Genomic DNA, 17,176 nt, shown 5'->3' with positions numbered 1-17,176 from the left:
GCCACACTCCCCTTAACCAAACATCCAGCCCGGAAGCTGTCCACCATTGTTCAACAAGGATAGTCCTGCCTTCAGACAGGAACATGGAGACGGTGGAAAGGGTTCCATAAGTGACACTAGATAACATGTTGAAGGAGTTGTGCAGTGTTGTGTGCAGTGTGCAGCCCTGCATGTTGAACAAAAGCTTCTGTAAGTCATAGAAATGGAATCTGTTAAAGCCTGAGAATCAGTGGGTATTTGTTTTGAAAGTGTGTTTTCCGTCTCTTGACTTCATCCAGCGCAGGGTCACTGGTGCAAAGGCTTCATATCTGGACTTTGTTGTGTTGATAAGTGCAGCAACTTTTCAAAGCGTTTCCGTAATGAGTCAACAGCTCTATCTTTCTGGGTTTCCTCTGTTTAGACATGGTCAGGTGACTGGCTCAGCCAGATATTTGTGAATGAACGAGACACAGCGCTCAGGGCATCTGTGTGTGTGTGTGTGTGTGTGTGTGTGTGTGTGTGTGTGTGTGTGTGTGTGTGTGTGTGTGGAGGGCGGTCCATTCATACATTCCTTCCTCCCACAGTAACCTGAGCCTTGGTGGAGCAGTTGATGGGGGAAGGAGAGCACAGAGAGAGTAAAAGGATTCTCATTGACTTCTTCTGTGGACCACACAACTTTCTCAGCAGTATAAAACACATCTACTGGATGCATGACTCAGCATTATGCAGAGTCACCTCAAAGGACGGAAATAAGAGCATTATCATAACTCTGTATGATACACCAAACATCTGTATTCATCTCACTGGAATATTTGGGATATTTGTCACATAAATAGAACTAGATCAGTGAAATGATAATTCATCTTATTGATCATAAAAACTATTCAAGCTGCTTCAAAAAGTAATTTAAAACTAGATCAGCTTGAATTAGAAAATGTCTGTATTGTATTGAAACAGCAGTTTATTTTTTCCCAGTGAATATCAGGTTATCATATCCTCTACATCAGTGGCTCCCAGCCTGGATCAAAACCCCCAGAGGAGTAACATTTATTAGGGCTGGGATGATACACTTACCTCCCAGTTTGATACTATCACAATACTATGTGTATTTTTATCACAATTTATTGCGATTTTTGTTAGTTTTGAATCATACTCTTGTAGAGACTTCGCATGACATCGCATATCAGTCAGTCTTTGAGTTTTATTTCTGCAGCATCATTGCTATACAGCATATTAAAGTAATGAATAAAATACTTTTTGAAGTAAAGTGCTTCATTTAACTGCTCCTGCTCATCAAGCTAGTGCCATGGAAAAATAATAAATAAAATAAGAATTTGGGTCACTGTCTGAGTTTTGATTTTTTTTTTTTTTTCTTTTTTTTTTTCTGAGGTTGTTGTAGCTGGTCAGTGTGGGGTGGTGAAGTCAAAATGATGCAAAGTCATCAGCTAGTAGTTTTTCCCCTCACAGATCAGAGGAAATATAAGCTTGTAAGTGACTAATTGTCATGCACACATTATGATGAGCATGTTAGCATTGAGCTAACTAAGCACTAGTTAATTACACGCACGCACACACACACACACACACAGACACACATGTATGTGTGTGTGTGTGTGTGTGTGTGTGTGTGTGTGTGTGTGTGTGTGTGTGCATGTGCATATACTACTAATGCTTTTGGCCTGGGTGAAATATCAATATGATATTAACAGGACTGTTGTGATATTAGATGTTGGACAAATAATGATGTGGCATTAGAGTTGTTTCTTCCTGGTTTTTCCTTGTTGGATTAGAGTAAACTGACATTTTCTGAACTTACCGAGCTGTTTTAGCAGTCCTATTATTTGCCTTTACCCACGTAGTCAGTATATCCACATTTGTGATGATTATTTATCAAGTCTTGGTGGCACGTTGGTGCAGTGGTTAGCACTGCTGCCTCACAGCAAGAAGGTCCTGAGTTCGATCCCCCAGCTCCCCCAGCTGGGTGGGTTCTCTCTGGGTTCTCTGGCAGGCTCTAAATTGTTCGTAGGTGTGAATGTGAGTGTGTCAGCCTGGTGATGAACTGGCGACTTGTCCAGGATGTACCCCTCTTGCCCAATGTCAGCTGGGATAGACTCCAGCAGCCCGCGACCCTTATGGAATAAGCGGTTACAGAAAATGAATGAATTTATCAAAACTCCTATTGTGTTAAGCAACAAAAGTCATCCCTACAATATAGATAGTATGCAAAATTTACTTAAATTAAGTGTGTAAGTGTTTTACTATTATATCTGTTGTTTTTGGATTAATATTACTGCTGCATTAAAATGTATGTTGCGTTTTACTGCTGTAGATGTTTGTGGTTGTGCTCATTTTAACTACTTTATATACTGTTGACTAGTTTAATCAGCAATGATCATATTCTGTAAGATCGTCATATGGTTACACTATTTGAGAATTTGTTATTTTAGAGAAAATATGTATATCATATATCACAGCCTGAAAATGTCAAGATATTATTTATAAGCCATACCACCAAGTCCTATAATATCGTTCTGATTTATTTTAAATCCTCTCACTCTTTCATGTCCAGAGGCGTCCTGACTAGGCTCTGGAACAAAAAGGAAAAGTCCAGGCAGAAGGAGAACACACTGCTTCTCCTCTTGTGTTCTACTATAGAACAGAGACTGCTGGGGTGGCAGAACAACACAGAAAATAATGCTGGAACACACACACAGACAGACACACACACACACACACACACACACACACACACACACACACACACACACACACACACACACACACACAGATCTAGGAGCACGGCCCTAGTCTTTGGCTCCCCTCCCCTCCCATGTGTCTGGTTGCAGCCCTCCTCCGTCCTGTGACCTGCAGGCATTTAACCTCTGACCTGCAGGGCCAATATTAACTCTTGTGTGATTGTTCCAGGGCAGCCGACTTCCCCTGGCCCAGGCCCTGAGAACATTCCTGGGCTCGGTCGCTAGGAGAGCCTCGCTGTCACACTGCTGACCTCCTCTATGGACAGGGTTACCCTTGATCTTCTACACACACACACACACACACACACACACACACAGGAACTCACATGTACAAAAGGACTCATGCACACACACATGCTCAGCAGCCACTCTCCTCCCCCACTCACAGGCTGCTGGTCTGTCTCAGAGCTGAAGGCCACCCAGTCCGCCTCCCAGCTCCACGTTCACTCTGCTGACACACAACTGGATGCAGGATGACTGACATGTTTACCATCAGTGTGTGTGTTTACATGTGCATTCATTTGGTTTGGATTATATTCGGGATATGATGCTTCCTCATCATGTGCATACAGGAGGGTCTACATGCTCCAGGTGTCAAACCCAGGATAAGACCTTAAACAAGTTCCTTACAGTAGGCTAAGATGTTTACATGTGCAACACCTAACTCTAAAAACCTTCTCATAAACAAAGTCAATAGAGGACTGTCAAAAAGTAATTTATTTGCACAATTCTATACTTTTACAGGAGTACCGTCATAGTGAAGTCACTCTAAAATATGATACTGTGTCTGGACTGTACTGACAGTCTACATGAGTGCACTGATCAGGTGATGTAATGATTTGTGAACTGTCAAAAAAACAAGAAACTTCAGCATCACTCAAAGTCACAGTAACAAACCGAAACAAAATCCACACAAGATAGATTTGAAAAAATTTAACCATGTCAATGTTTAAGCCAAGCTTTGCCATTGTAAAAACATTCAGACCCTTGTAAGGTACAGTAAGAGATGGGTAATTTCATTTATAATCCATTTAAAATACCGTAATATGTTACAATCCATCAGATTATGCATTAAATCACATTAAATATACCTTAATTACATTATTGTTCATGGTTCATTTTAATTTAGTGCACTGCTTTCACTGTTTATGTCTCTTTTTCAGTTTTGTCTCTTTTTTTTTTGCTGGAATGTGTTTTATATAGAAACTGTTTACTGTGCCAAGAAATTTTTCTATCTATAGACAACAAATTGTGCAGTTCTCATTTACTGTAATATACATTACAGTTCTTACCATGCCTTCCTCACGTTACCATGCATTTAAAAAAGTGCGCTGGAAGGTCTGTGTAGCAGAAGCAACACTGTCTGAAACTTGCTGTCTTACATAATACTGCTACAAGACATGATCAGCCCCACCACAAGTACCCCTGCACAACTGTACAACTGTACTACTGTACAACTGTATCACTGTACAACTGTACCTCTATAACACTGTACCACTACCATGCAAGATGAAAGGCTCTGAGAACAGACAGGCAACTCAAGAAACAGAAGCCTCTCATATGATTTTATTCACATTTCAGGGCATCAAACTTGAGTGTGGAAATGTTTTTGACTATTGTCTTTACTCTGAAGTATAGCAGGAAAAGCTGTGGCTTGCTTTTATCAACTGATGTGGATATTATATAAAAAGGCAAGCATTAAAATTCATATAATATAATCTTCTGATGACACAAGCTAGATAAGATAAAGGTATCAATAAAATAATAAAATGAGATAAAAAATATGGATGTAGGGGCTTCATTGATGGTTGTGTTCAGTTAGTCAGTGTGAACTAAGACCAAGTCTTTGTTCATACTCAGTTCAATGATTCTATTGTTTTCTAAGGTTTAACTTTTAAATCATCACTGTTGGGCGACTGTCGTGTGGACCTCCAGTAAAAGCTTTTATCCTTTAATTTTAACTATGGAATTTGGATCATTCTTTTATTGCAGTAGTTTACAATTAATGAGAAAGTTGTGCTATCATTTCCATGGGAAGAAGAAAGATCTAGCTATTGTTGTGTGTGTGTGTGTGTGTGTGTGTGTGTGTGTGTGTGTGTGTGTGTGTGTGTGTGTGTTAAATCAAAGGTAATTCTTGATGTGGACATATGTAAAAACAGATATTGTAATGCATTCATAAATATTCCTGTTGTCTCTCTGTCACAGACAACAATGGCACACTAACAGACAAGGTTTTCATTGCTCATTAGTCAGATTGTGTTGTCAGACTGTGGATGTAGTAGATATTAATGATATGTGAACTGTGATCAGTCATCATGTTTCCGTTGTCCTTGCAGGATAAAGGCAGATAATAGAGGACAAAGGCTCATGATATCTGCATAATCACTATTTGAAAGTGAAAGGAGAACTTCAAACTCATTTTATTACATGGATTGCATAACTCACGGACAGTCACCTTTTTATGTAGGCCAACCTGCTGTAAACAATTCATGTCATGTGTCTACTGTTGTGCACTTTTGTACTGTGGGATTTATAAGGCAGTTTTATTCTCATAAAGACTTTTGTTCTCAGTAACTCAGTAACAAATGTGTGTGTCCCAGATTACCCAGCAAGATTTAAAACGAAGAAAGAAAAGAAAGAAGTCATCGATTCTTTATTTACAGCAAACAAATAACTAACATTTTGAAATTAAAGCCACTATGTTTTAGTCAAACATATACACTATATATTCACAGCAACAGTCTTTTTCTGATTGAAGACTCTATGCAAAACTGTGTGTGAAGTGAAACAATAAAGGCTCTTCATGCAGCAGAAAACAAAATGTTGACAAATAGAAAGAAAATCTTACTGTTCTTTGGTCTTAACCACATGTGGAACAAAAAAGTCACTTTTTACCTGGGTGTGAAAGAGGAAAGAGAGACAGAAAAAAAAAAGAGAATTATTTCAATTCAATCATTTGTACCTCGACAGCAAACCTGCACTCAGGCTCAGGAGCTTTGAACCTGATGACATGCTAACAGTAGCCGGACATGCTAACATCAGCATGTTTTGGATGGTATTGTATGGGGAAGTGGCAGACAGTATGCCAGTTAGACTCTTTGGCTTTGGTTGCTGAGTTCTTGGTAGCCAACATGCCTTGTAATGAGATCCTTTTGGGCTTTGATTTTCTGAGCAAATATGGCGCTGTGGTGGATTTTGGAAAGAGGGAGTTTCAGCTGATGGGGGAAATATTTCCTTTGGTTATCTCTGAAGATATGACAAAGCCCCAGATGGTGTTCATTCAGGCCAATACGCTCTGTAGTGAGGCCATCATTACAGGCAAAGATTCCCAGGTATTTGGAGTTCCGGTGGAAGGCATGTTAGATCCGCTCCCCTCAATATCTGACCACTGTGATGTAATGGTGGCCCGGGTAGTTTGTAGGGTGGAGCAGGGTACTATGCCTGTATGAGTCATAAATCACTGATGAGGCCCTAATTTTGAAAGAAGGTATGAAAGTGGGCATGTTGCACACCGATATTGAAGTGAGTAGTGCGGGTGGCTATGGGGAGGTTGACAGCAAGAATGAGTGCGTGTCAGAGTCCTGGGATGTTGAGCCTTTGCTGAAGCACTTCCGGATTGAACAGGAAGGTTTTAGCCCTTCCGACCTGTTAACTGTACGTGACATGCTTTACAGACATTTATCTGTATTTAGTACACCAGATTGACACCGGTGATGCCAAACCTGTGAAATTGCCGCCCCGTCATGTCCCCCTTCATTTGCAGCAAGAGGTATCAGACCATATTAAAGACATGCTAAAAAATGATATCATTTAGCCATCTTGTAGTCCATGGGCAGCTCCTGTGGTTCTAGTCAGAAAGCGTGGGGGGGGCTTCGTTTTTGTGTTGATTATAGGAAATTGAATGATCTCACCCAGAAGGATGCGTAGCCCCTCCCTAGGATTGATGATGCGCTTGATCTTTTGCATGAGGCTTGTTGGTTTTCCACTTTGGACTTGGCTAGTGGTTACTGGCAGGTCGAGGTGGACCCACAAGACAAACATAAGACTGCCTTTATCATGTGTCAGGGCCTTTTTGAATTTAATGTGCTGAGTTTTGGATTGTGTAACAGCCCCAGCACCTTTCAGAGGCTGATGGATCTGCTGTTGGAAGACCTCCAGTGGACTACTTGTTTAGTCTATTTGGACATTATTGTATATGGTCGTACATTTTCTGAGCATTTGTCACGGCTCGGTGAGGTCCTGTCTAAATTAGGCCAGGCTAATTTAAAAGTGAAGCCAGAAAAATGCAATCTTTTTTCCACGCTAGTGCAGTACTTGGGGCATATTATATCTGCCCAGGGGGTACAGGCAGACCCTGTTAAGGTGCAGGCAGTGCATGAGTGGCCAGTGCCCAAGAATCAAACTGAAGTGAGGAGTTTTGTTGGCCTGGTCTCTTATTATAGGAGGTTCATACAAGGGTTTGACATTGCCCGGCCCCTCTACCAGCTTACAGAAAAAGGCGTGAAAGGGTCATAGCCTATGCCAGTAGAGCACTGACTAAGCAGGAACGGAAGTATGCCACCACCAAGAAAGAGCTGTTGAGCATGGTTACTTTCACAAAATATTTCAAGCACTATCTATTGGGCAGGGAGTTTATACTGTGGACAGATCATAACACTCTGAGGTGGTTGCATAATGTTCAGGGTTTGGAGGGGCAGATGGCTTGGTAGGTAGAACAGCTGGCTAATTTTCAGTATCGGATTGTGAACCGCCCAGGGAAAGTACATGCCAGCACTTATGTTCTTTCTAGGTTACCAGCCTTTTTAAATGATGCTCCCACCTGCCTCAGTTCAGCAGAGGTGGTTGAAGAAAGTAAAGAAAGCAGGGCAGAGAGGATGCAGAGTTGCAGAAAATCATTCAACTCAAAACAGCAGGGGGACATCAGGGTTCAGAGCTGCCTATAGATCTTGTGATTCAAAACTATGCTCCAGTGTGGGCTCAGCTGCAGGTTCAGAGCTCCAGGTTAGTGAGGGTTCCCCCAGCTTATTCAGATGCAGCCTCGCAAGTAGAAATAGTTCTCCCAAAGTCCTTGGTGCCCCAAGTGTTGAACCAGTTGCATAATGCCCCCACCGGTGGTCATTTGGGGGTGCAAAAGTTGCAGGCTAAAGTGAAAGACCATTTTTACTGGCCAGGGTGGTTTAGTGATATGCAACAGTGGTGTAGGGAGTGTGTGGAGTGCGGATCTCATAAAGAGTGTGGTCAGCAGTTGTGTGCCCCATTGCAGTCATCTGTTACATCAAGACCATATGAACGGGTGGCGCTGGATATTTTGGGGCCCCTGCCTGAGACCCCCAACTTGAATAAGTACATCTTGGTGGCAGGATATTATTTTTCTAAATGGACAGAGTCTTTTCCCCTCCCAAACCAGGAAGCCAAAACTGTTGCTAAAGTTCTGGTGGAGGAATGGGTTTGCCGGTTTGGTGCCCCCCATACTATTCATACTGATCAGGGCCGAAACTTTGAATCCACTCTGTTTAGAGAGCTGTGTTGCCTTTTGGACATTCATAAGACTCGGACCTCACCCTATTACCCTCAGTCCAATGGCATGATTGAGAGGTTTAATAGAACTCTTTTGTCTATACTATCCCATTTTGTTGATGACAATCAGTCTAACTGGTCTCCACAGTCGTAGATGCAGTTAAAGGACACCAAATCAAGGCTTTGGGCCGTCAGAAGGCAGGTTTTGATTTCAGGGCCAACTGTCAGTATTACACTGAGGGTGAGTTAGTGTGGCTTCATTGTAAAACTAAAAAAAAAGGAGTATGCCCAAAATTGTAGAGAAAGTTTAAGGGCCCCTATAGAGTAGTACAACGGGTTACAGAAGTGTTGTACAAACTAGTGCCATCAGAGGGAGGCCCTGATGTTGTTGTACATTTCAATGGACTCAAAACTTTTGTTTCAATCCTCTCAGGGGAAGATGCCTCCAATGGAGTAAACCATCGGCAGCAACATCCCTGGTCAAGTCATTCAGGAGCCCCCTTCAGTGCCAATTGGGGTCACCGTCGAGAATCTTCTAGATCGGCGGCCATGACTTGGCTCCTGATCAGGCAATCTGAAAACAGCAGTGGAGTAGAGACAGCAGGGACCCTAGCAAAGGGGATTGGATGAACACTCGAGCCTGACACTGGACTAGGGAGAAGACCACGTCATGTTGCAAGGGCGGAGCGGGCTACAGCTGGGCCAGGGCAACAGCCTGCAGTAGAGACAGCAGTTCATCAGGGACAGATGGACCCACAGGAGTCAGAGGCCCCTAAAGCACGCAGCAGTCATCCACCTCCTGTAAGCCCTGGGGCCATGACACCAGGTCCACATGCAGACAGGGTACATGTGGGCGAGGGCTCCCAGATGGAGACAACAGCTCGACGCCAGAGAAGGCCACCAGTGTGGTCACATGACTATAAAATGTGAAGTTGACTCGGGGACGAGTCCCATTTAGGGGAGGGGGGAATGTAGTGTAGTGTTGTTTATGGGGGCAGTCTGGCTTCATATGGGTGGAGTGAGCTCACCTGTGGGTGATTAGCATTGTCTGGGACCCACAGGAAAGAGAACTAACAAAAGAGAGAGGCTAGGGTTGTTTTAGTCTCTCTGGGGAGCGGAATTGTTTGGTCGCCCATCAAAGATTATCGGCCCAGCGCTCACTTTCCAGGGGGTGGGGGCCATTCACAACTTATAGTGTCGCCGGCGGTGAAGACAGGAAGGTAGAGGAGCAGTTCCAGTGTTAGGAGGGGAGGCTGGTTGCCTCCTTTAGGTAGCTAGACGGGGAAATTAGCCGAGAGTGAGCCAGCCGCTACCGCTTGTGTGTACTGAGGGTGAATTGCTGTGTTGGTGTGAGTTTCCATTGGGTCTGCAGTGTAGTCTGCCGTGATTGCTGCGCACAGTCGAATCCTCCCTGAGAGAGGGTGTAGTTCAAATGCATGGTGTGCTTTCCTGAGGTGAAGCCCACAGTTGATCCAGCCCTGACGCCCAGTACTGCCCTGCTGTGTCCGCCTCCCCCTTGGACTTCTGTTTTAATTGTTGTCAATTATTTAATAAAAATGAACAAATATTTTTCTAACGTCAGTGGTGTGGTTGTCATTTTCTCAGCCTCTTACCCGGTCAAACAGGTCAACTACTTTTGTTAAAAACCAACTACCACACATTTCTATTACAGCATGTTAGCAATAAAGTCAAAGTACAGCTGATTTTGATTTGAATTGGCTTATAGACTTTATAAAGTGAGAGTGGGTCCAGTGGAAATATTGACTTGTTGGTGTTAAATAGTCTGGGGATCATTGGGTGTCCTCTGCAGATCATCAATGGTTTTACCAAACTTTATAGCATCCAAACTCATCAAATCCCTATCCCACAGGAGTGAGAAACACTGGATCCTTTTCATTCATGAAGCTAACAATATATCCTGAAGTATCAAGATTCTGTACAAAACACACACACACACACACACACACACACACACACACACACACACACACACACACACACACACACACAGTTAAGTCTGTTTCTACAAACCTCTGAGACAAAAAACACCTTTTAATTCTGTTGAACCTTATGATTCAAATAACCTTCAAAATATTCTGGGACTTTTTAATTTGTCATAGTTTGTGTTTGTTTCTTGTCTACTAGTTTATTGATTTTTGTTGATTTGTTAATTTATGTGTTTTTTTTTCAAAAACTATTTTAATGCTGATAATGTAAGGTTATACTACTGCTGTCACACTAAAAAGACGGTGAGTTTCCCCTCTATAAATAAAGTTTCACATCATGCAGCTGCTCCAGGGAGATGCGGAGGTGTTCCCAGGCCAGTGCATGTAGTCTCTCTGCCCTGGGTCTCCTCCCAGGGGCAGCTGGACATGCCGGAATGCCTCAACAGGGAGACATCCAGGAGCCTTAACCACCTTTCAATATAAAAGAGCAGTTCTGCTCCAAGCTCCTTCCAAATGTCCAAATGCCCTGCTTTTAAGACCTGCCAAGCCACTGAGTAGGAACTAATTATAGTCACTTATGTCTTATATATCTATGCTCTACCTTCTTAAGCAAACATTGATTGTTGTTTTATGTCCTACATATCATTTAACGTAAATTTCAGTTGGGGCACGTGGGATGTGTTTGCTTCCATTGTTGTTCTCTGTTTGCTCTGCTGCCTCCAGTCACCTGTTGGTTTTTCCCCTAACACAGCACAGATGTCAAATGCTTAGAAGGGAAGTTGACCATGCTCATACAACGGCAGAAGCCCAATCATCACCAATCACTGCCCACTGACAGAGGAAGTTTGCTCAGGTTGGCAACAGAAGTTGGGTGGACCACAACAGCTTGTCAATAGGTACAGCGAACGTGAGCAGCTTTGATTGCGTCCTTAGTCTAGTTTAATAGTGTGGAGCCATAGATGCTGCCGATTGCTCTGAAGCAGTCATGATCCTGTTGGAATTCTGTAAAACTTAAGTTGACCAGTGGAATATTGATTCACATCAATACACAGAACATCCAGGCATTATGGAAATTTTAGTGCTGGTGAAATGTAATTCAACAGTTGCAGCTTGATAACTTGTTTGGATGACTGGGGGAGAAGAGAGAGAGAGAAAAGAGTCGAGTCAAGTCATACCATGCAGAAAAAATGGCCTTTGGTGACTGGGACCACCTGTTTCAGATCTATCCTCCTCTCTCTCAGTATCTCCTTTATAGAGGGGCGAAGTTATGCCCCTTCTGGTGGACCAGCATGGAACTTGACTTTGGAAAAAATATGAAATTATGTTAATGGCAAAGAGAAAATTATGTTTTGATCCTGTTAGAATTGTGCCACAAATTACATATATGATAGTATCAGACTGAAGATTCATAATTAGAGAGACTTCACACCCAGAAGTCACATAACTGCTGTCATGATCAAAAGTCCAAAAGTCAATGTTAACTGCTGAAGCTATGATGTCTGTGTGTTTTTGTACTGGGATGTGTACTGCTGCTGGCGTATGAATCCACAAGAGAGTACTGGAGAGTGCAGCACATGGATGTCATACCTGTGTCCTCATAGTCAAAAGTGGATTGTGAATTTTGAGTTCCTTCTTTGATTGACTGATTAGATTGGCAGAAGACATGTAAAATAAAAAATACTGATTACTGAGGATGAATGAAGCAGTCTCACACCCTGGGAGAAGAAGCTGCTCTTCAGTCTGGTGGTGCAGCAGTGGATACTTCTGTATCCCTTGCCTGACAGCAGCAGGGTGAACAGACTGTGGCTGGGTGGGTGTCTTTTAATGTCCTCTGGGCAGGCACCTCACCTCCCCAACATCACTGATGCTAAGTAGATGGGTACCAACGATGTTCTGGCTGGTTTCAATGACCTTTTTCTCTCCGTGTACATCCCATGATGCCAATTTGTGATTTCAGTCAAGATGCTTTCTCTTGCTCCTGATGAATTGGCTTGCTCCTCCAGACAACACATTGGCACAGGAATTTTCTTAAGTTTCAGTACAGCAGTTCCTGAGCTTGCCTTACCATCTTTATCATCACAATATTTTTCTGAAATTTGTTCTGCATCCCACATCGTTTTTACAGCTCCTGTTGGCTCAGGGGTTTCAGGAATACAACAATAAAACTTTGTTACTTCACATCATCATACTCATGCAACAGGGCCCTCTCACACACAGTCAGACTTGAACTTTTCTCAGTATATAATAATACACACACATTGAGCTTGACGCTGAACGGCTGACCACGTCTGACTCTGATAATACCAACTCTGATGATGTTTCTGGCTGGTTTCACACGCTGTTTCCCTTCAGCTGCATCCCATTTGGTGTGTGTGATGGAGCGGCGTGAAGATGAAGCATGACTCGCTTATGAATACATGCACACTTACAATGCAGCCTGCCTGCCACCTGCTGAGTGTTGTGATCCGACTGCAGGTCTTCTATCAAGGCACGCACAACCACACAGTACTGACCACAAAATATATAACCAAAGGCTCTGACTGCACCCTCACCTTAAGATTAAACCTCTCCTCACCCCACCAAAACATCTCTCTCTCTCTCTCTCTCTCTCTCTCTCTCTCTCTCTCTCTCTCTCTCTCTCTCTCTCTCTCACATACTCAAATTTGCCCCCTCATTGCAGGCGGCCCAAAATCTGCTTGACCAGTACCCCAATTAACCCTTTGACACTGTGTGTGTGTACAATAAGAGTATGTATGTGTGTGTGTCCTCAATCTGTCCATCAGGTGCTTTTAGAACCATATGCCCAGTAGTGTGTGTGTGTGTGTGTGTGTGTGTGTGTGTGTGTGTGTGTGTGTGTGTGTGTGTGTGTGTGTGTGTGTGTGTGTGTGTATTAATGGGGGTACAACACTGAATGGAATGGAGTACCTTGTAAATTTGGGGAGGATTTTTGCTCATTGGTGGGTTAAATCTGTAGCTGTATAATTAAAACTAAAATATTTCATTATCGTAACTGAAGGCTGATGCAGCTGCAATGTACACTACATTGTACTACATAGTCATCCCTTATTATTGTGCCTCATGCCAGCAACAGCCGTGGCTGTCTGTCCACCCCAACACAATATCCCAAGAACTGTTTGATAGTTAAGTTGCAGTTTACATCCATGTCTGTCCACACTCATATAATGTCTGTAGTGAAGACTCTTAAGGAAATCAATATTGAAATTACCACTATATTGACTTGTAACTTTTTTTGGAGCGAGTGGGGGGAAGGCATGTAGCAAAGGGCCACAGGTGGGAAGTGAACCCATGGCCACCCCTGAGGACTAATAGCCTCTGTACATGAGCTGCATGAGTTACCAACTGAGCCAACAGAGGACCATTGACCTGTAACTTCGACTTTATATATATATACATATATAAAAAATATGTGTGATTGTGTATATATACAATCACACATATTTTTTGGCAAAATGGAGGTTATCAGAATACAAATGTGATTTCAGTGAATAATTTACAGAGAAGGACTGATAGAGAGTTGAACATTATGATGTCACAGTGAAACTGACTTTTTCCAAATTTAAGACTCATATTTTCGGTTCAGATTTAATAAATTATGTAAAATATGTACTATATGTATGTATGTACTTATTTATGAACTTGGCTAAAAATATCAATGATGTTAGATTCACTGATCAGTTGTTTGGTTGGTTGGTTGATTGGCTGATGTTTAATCTGAACAGGCCAGACCAATTTCTGAACACAGACAATCAATGAAGATTATTATTAATGTCATTTTTTTGATTTTCCACAGGATGATCCCACCTCACTCAGGTAGCCACTGCCTTAAACACACAGCTTCATTCTTAACGATCAGCAGCGTTGGTACAGCTGTGAACTGTGGGGTGTGTGTGCGTGTGTGAGGATGTCACTAATGAGTTGAGAAGCAGGTCAGCTCTGCAAGGAGATAGAGGCCTCCTGGTGAGGAGTGGTCACCACTTCATGATGGCCACGCTTCAGGACACAAACACACACACACAAGTTATTCGAGTCTATGCAATGAGGTCAGGGAGGTGTGTGGGAAGAGGAGGATGGCGTGAGAACACAAGGCAACGAGGGGGGAAAAAGCCCTCTTACTTTTTTCCATGGATCCATATTGTCTTGCGGTAGTGACCACAGGTTGGACACATGCCGGCCATTTGGGCAACAGGTGGTCAGGCATGTTTCAGTGTGGTCAACGGACACAGTGGTGAATGACAAGTGGTGATGAACCACTGTGACAAACAAAGGATAAAAAATTAGGTTTGGTGTTTAAACAAGCTGGGCAGAAATTCATGATTTATTATGGTTTGTAGGTCTGGTGCACAAAGTAACTGGATGCTTTTTCATCAGTTAAAGCCACAATTAGAGGCCAGAAAAAATAGTGACTACCAACAGCACATTTCATATGAAAATCAAATTGTACCAGCAGGCAGCTGGTCTGGGGCTCCAGACCCCAGAGCACCCAAAGGCCCCAGGCTCACATGGTCCAACTTCTTAATTAAAGTTGAATTTAATCAAATTACCACATTAATGGAGAGACAGAAAACCTGTGGCCAGGCATGTTGCTCCATGGGCAAAATCTGATGAGTAAATCAAAATCAAAAAGTCAAAAGTCATAAATACAATAGTCATAAATCTGCCATTTTTCAGATTTACTGCTGAAACAGACATCAGCTATGACAGAAACACACTTGTATGCAATGGAAACTGACATCCAGGGTTTGGATTACAGTTTATGTGAAGATGTCGGCCATATTATCATCACCATCTTGTTGATGCTGTTTACATTCCTGACACAAATAGTGCAACAAATTACCTATAGAATTATTTTCTGGGTGTATTGTTTTACTTTATTTTATTTCTTTATATTTTTCTATATACTCTGAATTTAATTAATGATATATTAAAGTATAAGTATGTTTTCTTTTGTGTATAATCGCCTCAAAGTAAGAATTGTTATGTTTTCATTACCTTAGAATGAGCCATTTATACCTACGAAGGGAGCAGCTCCTCTTCCATGGAGGCTGCCATGTTGCACCATCATGTTTCTACAGTAGCCCAGGATGGAACCACTGGCTCAAGTTACAGCCTTTTGTGCTTTTCAAGTTTTATAGACATCATAGGTTCTCCGACAGTACATACTTGGAAGGGAAGAGTGACACAAGGTGTTTGCGATCGACAAGCTCACGGCTAGATGCCACTAAATCCTACATAGTGGCCCTTTAAGTCAAGTTAGAACTCAGCATGGAATACATTTAAAGAATAAAGATTTTTGGTTTGCTTTTGTGCAGTTCACTACAGCTTTTATCAGGCTGTGTATCAGATCATATTCTATTCTAATAAAAATGCATGGAGTCAGCCTCTCAAAGCCTGCTTACTGTCTGTCTGTCTGTCTGTGTGTCTATGGAGGGGTCTTTGACCCCCTCTAGCCGAGGCTTTGACAACGTGACAAGGCAGCAAGCCGCAGGCCACGAGGCTGATGGGCCACAATATTGTGTTGAGGGCAACTGTCCATTCTGGACTATTGTCTGGATGAGTGCTACTGTGTCTGAGACAAAAGAAGCACCTGCCTGATCATCCTAACACACACACATGCTCACACACACACACACATACTGGTCTGCCATGTGTCTGACACAAGGCCACTGTGTGTCCATAACCTCCCATTTCACAAAGGAGGGGAGTGTGATGTGGGGCTGGACATGTAACACACGCTTAGAGATTGTGTGTGTGTGTGTGTGTGTGTGTGTGTGTGTATGTGTTGAGGTTATGGATATTGGCGGGAGAGAGGGAGAGAGGAGGGGGAGTGTGTGTCAGCTCTGTGTGACTGTGTGTGTGTGTGTGTGTTGGGGGTGGGAAGGCTCACTCTGGGGGTCACTTTGGCGGGAATGTCAGGCTTGTTGGATTTACATCTGTTCAGCAGTGTGCCAGGCTGTGCGCCACAGTACAGATCACACGCACACACACACACACACACACACACAAGCTCATCCAGCCATTTGTGAGGAACAGAAAGGCATCATGTTGGCATGTGCCTGATTAACAACAGGTCAATCTGTCCTTCTGTGTATGTGTGTGTAAGTGTGTGTGTGTGTGTGTGTGCACATGAGCAGCGGAAGCAACACTAAAACACTTGTTGCACATCTGTCCTTCAAGGCATGTCCAACGAGTAGCTCGTATAGTCAAAGAGAGGCTCTGTTGATCTATTGACAGTCATCCAGAGAGACATAGGCAGACTCAGTCAGAGCTGCCAGGCCTCGCCATCCCTCTGGCTCTCTCTGAAGAATTGTGCATTCATGTGCTGTCAGGATGATTGCATATACTGCTCTTCAGCAGGGAGCTTCACTAAAATATCTCCCCACATCAGATACTGAGGACTGAAGAAAACAGGGCACAACTTTGATTAGTTGTGATGGCAAAATAAATCATCTGTGACCTCTGTCAAACTGCATTTGTTCAGGAAAATAACTTGCATTTGAACTGGTGACAGCAACCCCCAGATTGAATGTAACAATGATGCACAGTGTGACAATGTGACAAACGCTTCAGAAAATCCTCCACTGACCAGAGAGGGTATATTGATTGATCTTCAAAATAACTGTGCAGTATTAGAACAACTGACTTTGTCATGATCATCTACAGCAGTCAAAAGTGAAAAACAGATACATTTGAAACTGGTCTTCATGGCTAGATTGTATAAATTACAAATCTGTATGTGACAGGTTACTTGTCTGAAATGTAGGAACATACAGAAAGTCAATTATTAGATGTGTTCGACGTGAGCCAGGCCTGTGCAGAATCGAGCACCGGCTATCGCTGCACAATGTATGCCGGTCAGATTTGTGTCCAACTTGATCCTGACTTTATGTACATGTCAGCAACTAAAACCTCATGAGATCAAGGTGACCGCATTTTTTAGAGCCAGGCACCGCAATTGCT

This window comes from Lutjanus erythropterus, chromosome 1 (genome assembly GCF_056507025.1).
Source record: "Lutjanus erythropterus isolate fLutEry1 chromosome 1, fLutEry1.hap2, whole genome shotgun sequence".
Classification (NCBI taxonomy): Eukaryota; Metazoa; Chordata; class Actinopteri; order Lutjaniformes; family Lutjanidae; genus Lutjanus; species Lutjanus erythropterus.
The sequence above is the reverse complement of the archived record's forward strand: the minus strand, read 5'-3'. Positions refer to the sequence as shown.